The following is a 14,769-nucleotide window of genomic DNA, read 5'->3' as shown; positions in this document are numbered from 1 at the left end:
CCGTAGAACCTACACAGACAGATCTTCCACAAAGTTTGATGACTGGCCCCCTCCCATGGTTTAAAAAATCATCCATACAATGACAAACTCAAAATTAGCTTCAGCTTAGACCTTTCTCTAGAATGCCCCAATGCCCTCTAGAACCCTTCCCTCACCAGGCTGCCCACAGAACCACCTGCAGGGCCTTCAAAACACACTTTCCCAGGCCCCTCCCCAGATGTGAACCATTGAAATCACAGAGGTGGAGGGGTGCTCCTGGAATCTGCACATTTAAGAAACTCCCAAGTGATTCTTAGATGCAGTCTAGTTGGCGAAAGCCCGCTGCAGACACTCTACTTCTTCCTCCATGCTACCACCAGAATTGCTGAAGGCAGAGATCAAGGCAAAATTATTTCCCTTCTCAAGAACCTTCAATGGAATAACCTTTATTCAAAGGCAACCAAGTGAAGTCTAAATTCCTCAGCAGGACACTCTAGGCCCCTCTGTAATCTGTCCCAAACTACGTATCCAGCTGCTTTCCTCCTCCATCCCTCAGTCCATCCCAGCAGCATTCCCCAAACACATTCTGTACTTCTACATCTCCATGCTTTGCTGCTCCAATGTTCCCTCAGTTCTCCCATCAATTCTCTACCTGTCACCATCTTTGTCATCCTTCAAGGCCCTACTCAAGGTATTTTTTCCTTGTGAGACCACCCTGATCTTTCAGTCTCTTCTTCTGAGCAAATGTCCAAAAAATTTAGCTCTCACAAGAATTACAACATATACTGTAAACTGTGCTGAATTACACTAAACTGTTTACATGCAGGTCTTCTCTTCAAAGCAGGGGCATATCTTACTCATCTTTCATACTGTGGATGAGAAAGAGACCTAGGTCAAAGTTTAGCTCTCCCTGCTAGTTACTAGCACTGTAATCTTGAGTGGGTTATTTAAACACACTGAGCCTCAGTTTTGTAATCTTTGAAATGGAACACCAATGACACCAACCTTCATGGCTGATATAAAACATGAAAAGTGGCCCACTGTGGACCACCTGAAATGCACTAACATGATAGCTGTTGTTAATATTTAGTGTTAACTTTTGTTTCCCATCCCACTAGAGTGCATTGCAGACAACGTAAATGCTCAAAAAGCATTTGCTTTTACTCAGAAAAAGCATTTGCTTTCAAAGCAATGATAAATGTTAAGTGATTTCTTAAAGTCCTTTCTCCTGACCCAATTTTGTTCTGTTATAAAGAAAATTTCATATTTCTATTCCTATTCTATTTGTACTCTCTTTTCTTTCCTTCAAAAATTAATGTTCAAAATTCTAATGAACAAGCCCTGTCAGTGTCCCTCCTACTCTAGCTTGGCTGCTTGCTTTGAACTACAGTAACTGCCTGCAGCCACAGTGTCGCTGCCCAGAGAATTGCCTGTTTCACCCTTACAACAAATAGCACTTTGTAGGCAAACTGGAAGAGAGCCCAAAGTAGGAGGGGGGAAAACCAAGGAAAAGGAATTTGGGCCAAAAACTGAGTTGACACCCACATATCATTCACACTAGAATACAGGTAAGGAGAGAACAGGAAAGAAAAGGGGTTCAGATCAACACAAACCTTCCCCAACCACCTACCTCACCACCCACCCGTGGAAAATGCATTCCAAGACTCACAAAGGACTTGCTGGTCAGCTCACTGCGAGACACACATGGCTATTGTTGTGAATAAAATACTGTCATATATAATAGCCTCTTATCCTCACCAAACCAATCCTATTGGATTGTCCCCTCCCCCATTTACAGGAGATGAAACCCAAGGTCACACAAGTCCACAGAAGAGAGTGCTGGGACTAGAACTCAAGTCTTTTAAGCTCCAAATCCTAGGTCCTTCCCACTGCCTCTATATAGGTTGGAAAAAGCAATTTAAAAAGTGCTCTTAGAGGCTCACCAAATCCACCAGTTGTAAAGGTAAAGGTAAAACAAGATGGGTTTTGTGCTGTTAAAAACAATTCTGGTGCCAAGGATGCGGGTTGTCACAGCAACAAGGCTCCAACTACAGCCTTTGTAATGATCAGTCCAGCATTTTAGTATGGTGTTCCAGGAAGATCCTTTAGTCAGGTTTCTGTTCCTAGATGGAGACTGTCTCCATGATTTCATTTGTTCATTTGGTTTGGGGAGGCAGGATCAGGGAAGGAATATAATTTTCTTTCTTTTTTCAACCAAACTCTGATGCTGACTTTAAGACTGAGGTAATGTGGAAGGCAAAAGACGTTTCTAAAGCAAATTTGTGTTCGTCATTGTTGTAAGGGAGTTCAAGGGGCAACGAAGCAGTCCTAAAAAGCACAGATCCTGAAGCCACGGCAGCTTGGGTTCATATCACAGTTCTGCTACTTCCTGTAATGACCTTGGCTGCTCACGGTGATTGGGAGTAGTAGCCAGACTAGAGAACCCAGCCTTGGTTTCCTCTGCTACAAAACGGGGCTGTTGTCAGAAGCAAATGAGCTAATATATGTAAAGTGCTGCAAACAGTGCCTGGCACATGGTGAAGTGTTTCCCAGTCTTATTTCCAGATTAGTCACTAGGACTGGATTCTTTTTTAAGTGTATTTTATAAAAAGGTTAAAGAAGACTTCTTATACAACTTGTTAATGCATAATGCCCCAAACAAGCACAAAGATTATTTACAAGTTTCACTTCCTGATAGGATCTTCCAGGATTTCCATCTATAGAGTAGAGTCCCTAGAAGGCCGAGCAGTGGAATCTGAAGAATTTTTCTTTTTCCCAACAACAGTGCAAGAAAACCTAAACCCATTCTCTCAGTATTACAAATGGTTTCCATAAGGGGGAAAAAATCCATAAAGATCCTTACTGCATTAAAGTAACAAATAGAAGAGGACATTTTAAAATGCATTTATTCTAAAAAGCAACCAAACTATCAGAAATTTAAAGTTATACCAGTCTAGAAAGACACAGCTCAGATCATACAGGGATGACAGTCCTAGGACTGGAATAAAACCTGCAGATGGATCAAAAGATGTCCCCCCACCACCAACCACCAGAAAATGCTGAAATTCCAGGAACAAAGTACTATATACTTGGGATGATTAAGAGCAAAATGCTTTTAAAAATCCTCTCAGACTAGGATTCTGCTAGTAGCAGAAATCTATTCAAATATTACTCTCTTCTCTTTCCAAGAGGCTGTATGTACAACAAATTACACAAACGATGTTGGATTTTCCCCCAGAAAAGCAAATAAAACTAAAGACAGGAGCACTATTGGGGTCACAGTAAAGGTCTGAGGTCCTGTCCTGCACCAGGATACCCAGATGGTAGAGAGGGGCTAAAACCCAGTGGACAATGTCCTCCCAGCAGTGTGCCCTGACAGGGCAGACGCAGCCCCGCTGACACTGCTTCACACAAAGGGACCCTGGAGGCTGGCCCTTCAAAAGCAAAACAAGCTGGTGTTCCAAACCATCTTTTTCCTAGGGACTGCTGTGCATACCCCCTCAAAGTCATAGTTGGGGTGGGGGAAAAAAGTGATGCTTTGTACTCTAACATAGCCATCTTTCCACAATGCAAACATTTTCCAGCTTTCTTGGTTTACTTTTTGCTATCAGCTGTTCTCTGGACCCCTCTTCTTTATCTCACTCCCTAGTCTTCTTTCTGACATAAACTCTTTCCCTTCCTTTTCATTCTAATTCCCCTTTTGGAGAAGCCACAGTATACATCAACATGATACACTAGGAATTGCAAAATAATAGCAATCTTTGCCCCTTGCCAATATAGATTCTGCACTATTTCTAAATATTGACATTGTTTCTTTCTTTCTCTTTCTTCCCCATTTACCCCAAATCAATTTTAATATATGAACAAATCTTCCCGTATCTCCTGGGGTAGATGATCTCTTTACTCTACCCTTCCTTCTCTCTCTGTATGTTCCCACCTGTCCTCTCCCCCTTTATATGCATAATCTACCTATTTCTCCCTAAACCTACTCTTCCTCAGGCCAGAAAAACTGTTCAAATGCAATCACCCCAGATGTAATACGCCACATTTAAAGGTCAGAAATTTTTACTAAAAGTACGAGGCTTGGGGTTTGCTTTGCTCTGCTTTGTGTTTGGGGTTGGGGGAGAAAAGGATGAAATCAAGTTTCGCTTTATGTCCATTTAAATTAATGTTTAAAAGTGTATTGTGGGCCAGGTGTGGTGACTCATGCCTGTAATCCCAGCACTTTGGGAGGCTGAGGCAGGCAGATCACACGAGGTCAGGAGTTCAAGACCAGCCTGGCCAACACGGCGAAACCCCCTCTCTCCTAAAAATACAAAAATTAGCTGGGTGTGGTGGTGCACACCTGTAATCCCAGCTACTCAGGAGGTCGAGGTAGGAGAATCACTTGAACCCGAGAGGCAGAGGTTGTAGTGAGCCAAGATCACAGCACTGCACTCCAGCCTGGGCTACAGAGTGAGACTCCATCTCAAAAAACAAAAAAAAAAAAAAAAAAACAAACAAACAAACAAAAAAAAAACCTGTATTGTGCTTTTTATTCAAACCCTATGCTTCCATTTATCTGGCCACGAAAGGGCTATCTCTAAGGGCCTAAAGAGGCTGTTTCCAGCTCACAAAGCTATTTTGTTTGGTTTATAGGAAGTTCTAAAATGTTGAATTAGCCAACCTTTAAAATCAGATTTCACACAATAATCCAGATTTCTGGCTTACAGTGAAAAATCAAAAAATCTGGCAACACCAGCCCACACGCGGCAACAATGCACTTCTGATGGGCCTCCCACTCCTGATGACCCCACCTGGAGGGCGAGTGCCTGCTGCCATAAATCATCTCTGAGGCATACTATTTGCTCAAGACCCCCAGGCTACTGCTAGTATCCAACTCTGATTAGCACAGAAATTACAGATCTAACTTCTGCTTGGTACAGAACTTAGCAGGTATAAATAAGTTATAATGAAAATAATTTAGAACAGGTGAAAGATAAACTATTTTGGAATAGAAAAATATCTTAAGAGAGCTAAGTTGAAGAACAAGTGCATCTCTCCTCTCTCTGAGTGCGTGTTCGTAGAAAGGGGGTGTTTTGTGCAAGATATATAAAACTGCAGCCCACTTCCCACTTTGTACTTTATTACTGGCTAAATGTTAAGATAAATAATACAATTGTTAAAGTAAAACTTGAACAGAATAAATTCGCTCCAGTAAAGAGATTATACTTGAGTATAATGAAGCATAATTTTATTGTATTTAAAAAATAAAGGTACGAATGAAACAGCCTATGAATATGATGTAGATATATGGATATTTATTTATTCATTCATTTACTTTGAGGATATAGTTTTTTTATTGAATATATTTACGGCATTTATTCAGCAAACATTTGTTATAGCAGTTTTTTCAGCTAAGACATAACACCTTAGCAAATATTAGGTATATCTTTACATGATATGTTTATGCACAGTAGTTATTGTGGGTGAGATTTAACTAGGAAGAGGGTGCTTAAGATGTACTTTACAAGCGGCATTCTATCATCAATATGGGTGACAAAAGAGAACAGGGCTAGAGAAAACACCAGAACAATTAAGTGATTTAAAGTTACCCTCTCAATTCCAGGATAAAATTTCAGTCAAGTAGTTTTATCAATAGGCTGATACTTCTAAGACCAACTTGGGATGACAAAAGCATTGGCCTGGAAGCCTAAATGCTGGGAATGCCACTACAGCTCCACTCTTCAAACATGCAGCACGAACCAGAGGGAGTTATCTGGTACCTTTACACCTCAAAACCTGATTCTCTTTTTCTTGTAACAGAAATATTACTAGGTATCATAGATGTTATAAAATAAATACAAAGAAATGTGCAGAAATGAGAAAGGGAACAGTAGATAAGAGAATAGGTATATACTGAGGCCAGGTGCAGTGGCTCACGCCTGTAATCCCAGCACTTTGGAAGGCCGAGGCGGATGGATCATGAGGTCAGGAGATCGAGACCATCCTGCCTAACGGTGGAACCCCATCTCTACTAAAAATACAAAAAAAAAACCAATTAGCTGGGTGTGGTGGCGGGCGCCTGTAGTCCCAGTTACTTGGGAGGTTGAGGCAGGAGAATGGCGTGAACCTGGCAGGCGGAGCTCGCAGTGAGCTGAGATTGCGCCACTGCACTCTAGCCTGGGCAACAGAGTGAGACTCCATCTCAAAAAAAAAAAAAGAGAATAGGTATATATTACAAAATATTTAAAGGTCTGGTTTAAAATATAAAAGTCTAGTATAAAATGAGTCTGGTTTCAAATTCCATCTCTGCCACTTCTATGTGACGTTGTTGTAAATTACATAACCTCTCCAGCCTTATGACCTCATTTGTACAGTGGGAATAAGTCTACCTTTCACTCAGAATTGTTTTGAGGATATATGAGAATGCATGTAAATTCCAGGGCATAGGTTTGGACAACCAATAAGTGCCTGTTATTATTAATAACTTTAAGTGTTCTATACATTGTCCAAGTACATCTTAACCAGATAAGTTAAATATTAAAACAAAAAAGTAGCCATATCTGAGAATACACTGATTTTAAAAGCCTGTTCAATAGAGTGCCACTGCAAGCATCAGGGGGACCATTTTTCCAAAAATTTTAATTTTCTAATATTTCTTAAAATTTGATTGTAAGCAATCAGTGAAGAGAATTTTGACTGATGGCATTTTATACCCGGTCTGAAGAGTTCTGTCCTGTCTCTACAGCGCAAGAGATTTTGAGACACACCTTTCTGGCGGCCAATGACCATCAAAGAAAAAGGTGTCTTCTTGTACATCCTTTCTTCTCCTTGTTCTGTAGAACTCGTTGCAGTGCTGGCTATCTGTTGATGCTAAGATGTAGCAATGGGATTTATGCGTTGCTGGGGAAGTGAAGCTTTCTCTGGCATTATTCCTAACTATTACCGGCAAGCATAACAGGAAAGAAAAAAATGTTCAAAAAAAAAATGCTTGTAATGGAACCTAACACCGTATTTATGAGCGTTCCCCAATAGCAGGTGTCAAGGGGTAGATACAGACCTCTTGAAAACCTCAGAGGAGTGGTAGTTCCCAGACTTTTGATTTCATGGCCCAGTAAAATGTCAAAAGAAAGACTATCATAAAATTGCCAACTTAAAACTGGACCTAGAAATGACACCAAAAAACCATCACCAGTCTTTCATAACATGAAAAAACAAGCCAGCCCTCCAGTAGGAAGGACAACCCAAGATTAAACAAAACAAAACAAAAAAATAGACTCTTGTAATTGAATAAACTTAGCACTAAAGTTGAAACAGAAAAGCTTGTTGCATTGTCTTTTCTCATTTTTTCATGGGCTGGTGAAACTGTCATCAGGGACCCACTCTGGAAATGACTGCTCAAGGATGAACTGGGAGTTGGTCCCATCACCCATCCAGCCCAGGGTGCACTATCTCATAGAGGAACCAAGGGGCCATGGCGGACTATGTGCTGTTGGGGTCACTACACCTTCCAAGAAGACTGACATATCCTTAAAGCTTCTCTTTTGTCTTAATAACCAATGATGGGCTCGCTGGCCACAAATGTTTCAAACCCATTTGAAGGTGTCTTCAGTCAGCACCCAGCCTTCGTGCACAACTACTAAGACGGTGGTTCTGAGCCGAGCTGCACATGAGAATTACTTGGAGGCAGGGTGGGCTCTTTTCAAAACTAAACTCCATATCCAGAGATTCTGATTCAATAGGCATGGGGAAGGGTCTGAACATATGTATTTAAAAAATACTCCCCAGACTGATTCTGATGCCAGCCAGGGTTGAGAAAAACCATATTTCTTGGCATTCATCCTGAATTTATATCTTGTAAAGCTTTAAGGTATAACTCTTCATTCATTCCTCTGGGTGACAAATACTAATAGAGGGTCTGCCATGTGCAAGGCACTAGAAAATCACTAGAGAACAAGAGAGATAAATCCCTACCCTCACCACACTGACAGAGTGCTGGAGCATGAAGACAAGGAGGCAACTAAAATAGCACACTCGGACTTATTAGAATAAAGTGACCTACCAAGGCTGCCTATGGCCCTATCCTTGTGGCTTCACAGGTCTCCGTGCCATCTCCTCTCAGATGACTCTTTCCAGGTGCTAGAAATCCTAATATTTCTATCAGAGAAACAGATGAGCAAGGACCCCATCCTCATGAAGCTTACATTCTAACAGCAATGTCCAAATATTCCAGGTATCATTACAATGGTCATTCCAGCTCGAGTGTCTTTCTGAAGGTTATGTGCCCAAGACTTTGGGGGAAAAAACACAGTGTGAAAACTCAATTAAGACTGTATTTTCCGATTTGGGTTTTTTTTTTCCAAAACCTTTTTTTTTTATTTTTTGAGACAGAGTCTCACTCTGTCGCCCAGGCTGGAGTGCAATGGCATGATTTCAGCTCACTGCAAACTCCGCCCACTGAGTTCAAGTGATTCTCCTGCCTCAACCTCCAGAGTAGCTGGGACTACAGGCACCACCACCACATCTGGTTAATTTTTTAATTTTTAGTAGAGACGGGGTTTCACCATGTTGGCCAGGCTGGTCACAAATTCCTGACCTTAGGTGATCTGCCCACCTCAGCCTCCCAAACTGCTGGGATTACAGGAGTGAGCCACCATGCCCAGCCCCAAAATCTTTTTGATGAAGCCTAGCATTTCATGGTTTTTGTTTTTCTGCAACAGCAAGTCAGGACAACAACATGAAGGTATTTTCAAAGCCCTTCCCTGAGTTTATCCAACAAAACACCATTCTATGAAAATTCTATAATTTCCCCTTAATACCCAACCACCTATTAGCCAACAAGAAACTCACCTGCAAATCTTCTGATGACTAATACATCCTAGTGTGATTTCCCTGGAGCAAATCCCCAGTGGTTAGACATTTCATAATCCAGAAAAGCTGTCATCTGCAAACTTAGAAAGTCCACTGTGTGCTCCTTCTTTTAGATCAATTATATAAATAACACCCAAGGGACCCCACTGTTTACACACCTCTAAGCAGAGAAGAAATCCTGATCCTTAGCCTTTATTGTTGGTCTTTAAGGCAGACAGATTCTAATGCCTACTCTGTCACTATATGTGTAAACTTAAGCTAATCACATAACCTCCCTGTGCCTGGATATGCTCAACTATAAAATTTAAGGGTTAATCCCTTCCAGCTATAATAGTCTTTCTATTCAAAATGACACAACTGCATCCTTAATTCTAAGACTTCAACTTCGACACAGCCTTCGAAAATATAAAAGGACAGCAATACTTTTCCCCTCAAAAAAACCTCAAATATTCAGAAGCCATCTCTTCTTTTCATTGGATTATCCTTCATCTCCAGAGGAGATAAAGAGGTTTCCCATTTGGACTGGTAGAGAAGGGAAACCAAGTAGACTGCACCATCTGGACAGCCAACACACTAACAGAGGATTGGGGCACAATGGATGTTCATCACAAAGAGGTCACACACATTGACCATGAGATTTGAAATCTTCCTCTAGCTCTCCTTCAACACTGTGAAATAGCTACCACCCAAATCAAGTAATTTATTAAATCTAGTTCATTGGATAGAGCTAGAGTATTTGGAGAACTTGGCACTAAGTTACCCGGGATTTCTTACCTGCCAGCTTCAGAAGACATCTGGGAATGGTAATTTCCTAATGTCTTTGCAGTGAAGACTGTAAGATCAAGTATGAACTTACATCAATGACAAGTTAAAGCCAAGCTCTGAGAAAAAGGTTTGTTTCTAAACCTCAATCCTCTCTCCTTCCCTAAATATAAGTCTATCACTAAACATTTGAGGCGTATTAGCAAAAAAGAAAACAAAGCTTAGCCTGAGTGGGAACCAAGTCCATAGTTGATTTTTGCCAGTTATCCTACCTTCTCACAATTTTCAAAAGCAACTCTAACCCCGCAAGCTTCAGATTTGCACAAAACATTAGAAACTCTCTTCCAGATACATAAACAGAACTACAAAGACCCAGAGGAAGGAATTCAGATTTCAGAAGCTTGCAACAGACTCGAACAATTTCAAAATGGTACCACAGGTGCAAACATTTCAAGAGCTAAATGCCATGTGGCCTGGCATTTATTTCTCAAAAGCCCCCAAAATAAGGGCTAATTAGCCCTAGAACTCACCTCCATCACTCAGTGATCCCAGCTCTCACACAAGACCAACAGTGCCCCCAAACTACTGAGTTTTACATAGTACTAACTGACTACCATTTTCAACAAAGTCATCCTCCATTCCTTTCTGATATAATTAGAAGACATAAATTCAAAAATGTCAAAGGCTAGAAGATTGGATCAAAATAAATAGGATAACATTGAGAAGGAACAACAACAAAAACTTCTCCAAAAAAAATCTGCTGAAGAAATACAGGATGCAACAGCTCACAGAGCAAATATCTGGGGGTTTTGACTATCCAAAACATGATTATCTAATAAAGAAGTTGGTGCTCAGCACTGCCTAAGAAAATCAAAGGCAGTTGTAAGCTTAAGGTGCAGTAAGTAGACATTTACGCCTAGGTCTCAGCAGACAGCCGTCGTACTGTACTCTCTGTTGGCCAGATCACATCTCAATTACATATTCAATTCCTGATTCTCCATGTGAGATGCTGATAAACTGAGCAGATACCGAGAAACCACATTCCAATAAATGACTGTAAAAAGAATTGGGACTAGCTTGCATTAGGAAAACCAACTGGGGGTAAGGGGACATCATATTCTCTTGGTGCATTCAAAGAGAGTAGGCAGCTCCAAAAGAATAAAATCATTGGAAAAAAAAATTCAAGGAGACAGCCTTCAGCTCAAGTAATAATACAACAAACAGTCCAAAGGTGTAATAACCTGTCTTCAGGAGAAGAAGTCCACAGTTCCTGGGGTTATTTAAACAAAGGTTACCTAGAAAGGGAAAGAATTTATTAAAATCAATAAATTGGACAGGGCCCCTCTAAAATGCCAATTCTGATTCTATGATTCTCAACTTACTCCACTATCATACTGTGTTCATCTGCTATGATCTCCCTCCAAACTGCCCCTTTCTTTCAATAAGGAATTGCCCAGACCCTACTCACACCAGACCTGATCACAGAAGTCTCCCACATCAGCTCCCTAAGCTCAATGTTATTATTCCTCCCATGTCAAGAACCACCTCCCTTCAAGACCTATTCTGAGATCTAAGGGCAGGCACTATCGCCATTTTGGACAGGATCATTCTTTGTTTAGGAGGAAGGGGGTTGATGTCCTGTGCACAGTAGGATGCTTATGTAGCATCCCTGTCCTCTAGCCACTAGATGACAGCAGCACCTGCCGCCTAGCTATGATAACCATAAATGTCTCCAACATTCCTCAAGGTCTGCTGAGAAGCAAAACTGCCTACTTCTGAGAGCCACTGGTCTTGAGGCAAATGATTAACACCACTGACTTGTGGTTAAGTTTTTCACTAACTAGGTTCCCTCTACCCTCCTTTATTAGTCATATATTCTGTTCCACCTCCCTGACCACTGTCAAAAGTCAATTCAGATTTCCACTCCTCCCTCAACATACTTCATACACTTTCATCTGGTTCCACACACCCTGGATTCTTAGACAACTATAACTATCTGCTTCTGCTGGCATCCTCATGTGTGCCTGTCTTATCTGCTCTCTGTGATTACTACGAGAATCCTCTCCTGCCTTGTTAAGATCCCACAGCACCCACTCCAGTTCTCTGCTTCCTGCTGGCACTCAACAAATATTAACTGGTGTTTCTTAGAATGTCAAACACCAGCTGCAATTAAAAATAACTGAAATCCTTTACAAGCTACCACTTCAACAACATAATAATCATGATTACAAAGTTTTGACAAACTTTTGACTTTAATAGCTATTTTGTCTGCAGTACTGAGAAAGGAATCAAGTCTAATTTCCAAACTATAGCTACCAAAACAATTTAACTATTTGGACATGACAAACACATCAGAATTTTCTAAAATTATTTTTTAAAAACTCTGCATAATATAAAAATTAAGGGAAAAGGGGGCCTAGTTTTTTTCTTTTCTCTTTTTTTTCCATTAAACTTTAGCGATTTTGAGAAAAAAAGGGGCCAAGTTTTTACCACGTTTTTTAAATGCTGGAAAACACAGCAGGGAGAAAACAATATGAATATGGCTCAATACCTTAACTGTTGCATCATATGCTACTCCACATGGTAATGGAAGGCTGGGTCATCTAAGGACAGTTTCCTCTCCAACCTTCTAATCTGTTAGGTTTTAATCAACACGCACACATACACCCTAAATAAAAACGAGACAAATCTAATACAAAGTGTTCAAATATGTAAATAAACTGTGCCAATTCAAGATTGTGGAATTTTTCCCTGGCTCCATAGATTACCTAATCATTTTATGGGGGGCTCCATAAGTAACCTACAGAGATCAAACACCCCAAATTAACTTTCGTGACCCCTGTTTTAACCACCTAATTTTCATCTCAGATTCTTCCCCATCTTGCACTTGGATCTTAACAGGGATTTAGTTAGTTGGTGTCAAGACAGGTGAAGCAAGAACCCCAACTCTGACCTAGCTGACAGTAGGTGTTTGGTCACTATTTTTGGACTGTAAAAATAAATGCTGCCTGAACACCCCATTTACGGGATGTGGTGCAGGGTTCTTCCCACAGGTAAGAAGCAGAGGTCCCAGATGCTTTGGCGAGGAAGGTCTGAATCACTCTCATTCTTGGCACTGGGAGGGGCCCCTTGGTTGTTTATAAGGTAGACAGCCCTCACCATTACTGCAAACGGGAATTCCCTGCCTGTCCAGACTCTTCCAAAGTCCAGTACAAACCACGTAATAGGTGCTCAATAAACGCTGCCTGAACGGAGTTTTACTACCAAAGCTGCCAAGGAAAGTTTCCAGAAGTCAGCTCTTCAGTCCTATCTCTCTTCCAAAATATGTCCTCATAGTTTTCTTTGTCCAACAAAAAGTATTTTTCAAGATCCAAGAGCAGGAAATCTGCGAGGCAAAGAGGAGCCAAATATAAGCCCAAGTGGCTCCAGCTGGGCCCCACATTCCGCTAGGACTCCCCGGTACCTATTCCCCATCTCTCCGACTACATCCTGAGTGCGCCCTCCCTCTCACCTCGGCTGTTTCTTTCCCACAACCCTACCTCTACACTTTCGGCCACACTCACCCCAACTGCGTGCTCCTGGGACCTCAGAGCCCACGTCTCCCTCTCCAGCAAGGACCTACCTCTCTTCCCCTCGACCTGCAGCAGTTCTTCTTCACTGCAGCTGGCTTTTTAAGAAATCAAAAAATCTCATTTATCTGCAAAGGATACTCCCTAGTAAAGGGGGACGGAAAGGAGAAGGCCCCTATAAACCCTCTAGTAACCGGAGGTGCTAGTCCTCCTGGCAACCACCCCCAATTCTCCTCCTTTCCAAGCCCCTGGACAGGATTCGAGCAGAAGTCCCGCTCCCAAGAGCCCACGCCTCCAAACAAGCTAGAAGCGGATTATACCGGTACCCAACCCGGAGATGGCCCGCGGCCGGCTGGGTGCACCTGCGGGCCCCCAGCTCCCTCCCACAGGCGCGGGGGGCGGGGCGCCGGCCTTCACCTCCCTGCCCCCGCCCGCTGGGCTCCAAGCGCAGCCCACCCGGCACAGGAAGGAAGCGAAGGGGAGGCGATTCTGGAGAAGTTAAAAGACTCACCTTATAGACACCGGGGCAGCAAGGCCAGACACCAAACACCCACCTCCGGGAGGAACCAGCGGAGCCGAAACCACCTCTCCCCGCCTTTCGGATTGGGCGGAGGGAGGCAAGAGAAGGGAACACGCGCGAGGGGTCCAGAAGCCAGGCAGTCGCACTCCCCTCCCGCAGGGCTAGCAGCCCGGGGCCGAAGCGACCACGCTCAGACTGCAGAAAGCGGAACAATCTCCCAGGCCCTGGGGGCAGCAAACGGGAGCCCACTCCGCTCGCTACCACCTCCTCGCGACCCTCGGACGTCCCCGAATGAGTTCCCGGCCGCAACCTCAGCTCGGGCCGCGGCGCCTGCGCCAGGGTTGCGCGCTTCGGCTCGGCGCGGCTCCACCTGCGCGTCGCCTTCCCTCGCAGCCCCCGGCCCCTCCCGGGAGAGGTGCGCACCAACCTTAGGGGGGCAGCTCGGCCGCCGAGCCACGGCTTATGCTGAGGCCGGAGGTGGCGGCATCACCCGCGGCGGGCGGCGGCTGCACCGGGACGCGCCGGGGCGGCGAAGGCGCGCTGCGCCCTGTACCCTGCTCCCGCGACCCCGCCCGCGGTTGCCACCTCGAAGCGCGGCGGAGGAGCCGGGGCACCACGGGCGGCGGCAGCGGCAGCAGCGGCAGCAGCGGCGACGGGAGCAGCAGCACATGACTCTGTAACGAAGGGAATTAGACAAAGCGTAACATGGACTCCGGGCCAGTGCAGGCGCTGCAGCTCTGGGACCAACCGCAGCCAGCGAGCGCCGCGACTGGCCCGGCCGCAGCCAATGGGGCGGGCCCGGGCCTCCATGTGATTGCGAGCACTTTCTCCGGTCGCCCTGCAGCGCCTGACCGGACCGGGTCTGTGTGGTGAGGGAGGTGGCCCGGGGTTGGAGACTGGCAGCGAGCGACTGCCCGATGCCAAGCAGGTGCTTGGGAGGGGAAGAACGGCAGCCTACATCACCATCGCCGTAATGCTTTGTCAAGCGCCCACCTGGGCAGGGTTCGGTGCCGGGCAGGCGCGGCTGCCAATCAACTGCGAGGCAAGCTCAGGAACCTTCACCCGTCCTGGGCGAAGGAGTCGGTC

The 14,769-nt window shown here is 44.0% G+C and overlaps 1 protein-coding gene across 7 annotated transcripts in view; it reads right to left on the bottom strand.

The window, feature by feature from the left end:
• The window catches only part of LRRC8D (leucine rich repeat containing 8 VRAC subunit D), a 119,340-nt gene extending 104,916 nt beyond the window's left edge, over positions 1 to 14,424 (bottom strand). The window contains exons 1-3 of one of the 7 annotated variants that reach the window (XM_030942959.1): positions 13,675 to 14,081; positions 12,146 to 13,307; positions 10,836 to 10,889 (exon numbers count right to left, since the gene is read on the bottom strand). The gene's annotated coding sequence lies outside the window, so the exon portion shown is untranslated. Of the gene's footprint in view, positions 1 to 6,731; positions 6,749 to 9,606; positions 10,810 to 10,835; positions 13,308 to 13,674; positions 14,082 to 14,110 lie in introns of those variants that run through there. The other 6 variants (XM_030942960.1, XM_030942958.1, XM_010363687.2 and 3 more) reach the window with 6 other exon arrangements.
• Between the last annotated feature and the right edge of the window lie 345 nt (positions 14,425 to 14,769).

This window comes from Rhinopithecus roxellana, chromosome 12 (genome assembly GCF_007565055.1).
Source record: "Rhinopithecus roxellana isolate Shanxi Qingling chromosome 12, ASM756505v1, whole genome shotgun sequence".
In the NCBI taxonomy this organism is placed as follows: domain Eukaryota; kingdom Metazoa; phylum Chordata; class Mammalia; order Primates; family Cercopithecidae; genus Rhinopithecus; species Rhinopithecus roxellana.
Note: the sequence above shows the minus strand (reverse complement) of the source record. Positions and strands in the feature narration are given on the sequence as shown.